We start from the raw sequence: 2,648 nt of genomic DNA on the forward strand, positions 1-2,648 counted from the left end.
AAAACTCGACCTCTCTAGACTCTCTAAGGCTTTTATTTCCTTTCTTTTCTTATTTTCGGATTTTTTTATTTTTATTTTTATTTTTTTATTTTTTTATTTTTTTTTTTTGAAAAGGAAATGCCTTTTAAAGAAAGAGACTAGAGGACGAGATTGTACCAAAATTTGAGATTCTTCTAAGGCAAACTGAGCTTCCTCTTGTGTTGAATCCTTCCGGGAACTTTTCCGGCAAATCGCAGGTCTCTGTCATTGGTGACTGAAAACTGCGTCGTTCCTCTTTCTCTCCAACGTTTTTGCACTTATCTGCATATAAGACAGTAGAAAACAAGAGTGCATGTGGTTTGAAAGAGGATTGGTTAAGGGTGGGGAACTAGCTAAAGATGAACTAGCCATTCAGGATCAACTGAGAGTGATAAAAGGATAAAGGAGTCCTGAATGTATGATTCGTTTCCCTGGTCTAATGCTTCAATGAGAAAGTTAAGTCTAAATTAATTCCAAATAAAACAGAGCTAGTGTATTCCTTCATCTAAATCGAAATCATTAAAATTCCTCTGGGGTACTTTGTTTCAAATGTTCTTAGCTACCGCCTAGTCTAGTCCTAAATCATGAATGAGCATGTCACTAGGAACAGTCTAAAAGCACACAGTCAACTATCATTGATTCATGTTCACCATTTCCTTTAAAACGTATTTTGTTTTGAAAACCAATTTTGAAAAACTTTAAGGAAAATGCAAAAAGTGTAGATAATGCAAGACTCATGAAAAAAAAGTAGTTAGAAAGGGATGAAATCCTCCCCCAGACTTAAATCACACTGTCCTTAGTGTGAAACAAGTCGAGATTGGATGAGAAAAATGCATAGATAATCGAATTGGTAAGTCCAAAGAGAACTTACCTGGATCCGGTATGCTGGTGGAGATGAACCGGATTCATTCGAAGAGGTTTGGGAAGGTGATAGGTGGTGATGAAGGTGGTGGAAAGTGATGAATGAGGTGGAGTGGGGATTGGTGAGGTAGAATGAGGTGAAGTGGGTGGCTTGGGGTCGGGTTTGATCTCAACGACCATTTGCCGCGGTCAGGAGCCACGCGACCGCGGCAAACCAGTGCTCGGCCGCGGTCAGAAAGACGGGACCGCGGTCGAAGGGGTGTTTCCCGCGGTCATAACACCTGCGACCGCGGGGGCTTATCTCGCGGCCTCTTCCTGCTTCTCCTTGGTTCCTGCTGGGCCGAGCAGTCAGGGACCATCCTTCTTTTTGGTCTTTTTGGGTTTTTTTGTTTTTTGTTTTTTTTTATAAGAAACACCTGAAACTAAGAAAAATAAAAAGATCAATAGAAAAAGAAAGAAAAATCCTAAAGAAAACAATACCTAAATGGGTTGCCTCCCATTAAGCGCTTCTGTTTTAAGTCGTTTAGCTCGACTATTGGTGTTGGACGTGGCTTAGTCCAATGAAGAAGACCTTGTCCTGAGACAAGTCTTTTTCGACATCTCCTTGCTTTGGGGAAAACGGCTAATTAGTACCTGAACTGCAAGTTCTGGTACCGTTTAGTTCCCGAGAAATTTTGGTGTGCGAAATAATACTTCAACTCGTACATATTGGCAAATCGGTACCTTCACTCGTCTTTTTTGGCCGATCAGTACTTTGACCTTGTTTCCGTTAGTCAACCCCGTCTATTTTTAAACGGGATGTGTCGAGTGCCACTGTGGCATCCACGTCACTATACCGTTTGGGCAAATGACAAAACGTCGTCGTGTAGGAATTATCGAGAATTAAAAAAATTATAAGGTAAAACGACGTTGTTTATTGATTAGGAGAACAAATAAGAAAAGAACAAGACGCCGTCGTTTTATGATTTGAAGAACAAAAAAAATAAACAAGACGCTGTCGTTTTCTTTGAAAACAGATAATCGGGATAGTCTTCTTCTTCATCGAGGGAAAACCTGAAATTGGGGATTAGGGTTTCACTTTCAATTCTGCAAGAAGCATTGGCCAAAATAGAAGCTGTGTAAAAATCAAAACAGAATTCGAAGTTGAGTGCTTAGGGGGAGCCCAAATTTCGTAAAAAATGAGGTAAATCAAGAGAATTAAGATTTCGATTTTACTTGTTTAGTGTTTATTGCTTTTGATTTCTTTATTAGTTTTCATTTGTTTAATGCTGAGCAATATTAAAATCGTGGTGAAGGCATTACTTTATTTCTTTTTTTTTTCAGGGGTGCTAGTGATTGTATGTTTAACATATATCATGGGGGAAAATTTGAGAAGTTAGAAGATGGGACAGTCTATTACGATGGTGGTTCTATCCAAGAGGTTATAACACCGCCTGAGACAGTTTTTCAAAACCTACCTATAAGTCTGTATCAGCGAAGAATGTGGTATAAATTGCCATTTGAAAAGTTGAGTGATCTAAAGATTTTGTGTGAAGGAATTGAGAATTTTCAAAAGATGTGTGCTGCGGCTAAGTGGACCAACGCTGTTGAGCTATATATGGAAAGTGATGTGGACACTGCAGAGAATGGCGATGGAAGACATGAAGAAAGAGATGAGGAAAGAGATTATGAAAGAGATGAGGAAAGAGATTATGAAAGAGATGATGAAAGAGATGATGAAAGAGATGATGAAAGAGATGATGAAAGAGATGATGAAAGAGATGATGAAA

Source organism: Eutrema salsugineum, unplaced genomic scaffold (genome assembly GCF_000478725.1).
Source record: "Eutrema salsugineum unplaced genomic scaffold, Eutsalg1_0 scaffold_2, whole genome shotgun sequence".
NCBI classification, from domain to species: Eukaryota; Viridiplantae; Streptophyta; class Magnoliopsida; order Brassicales; family Brassicaceae; genus Eutrema; species Eutrema salsugineum.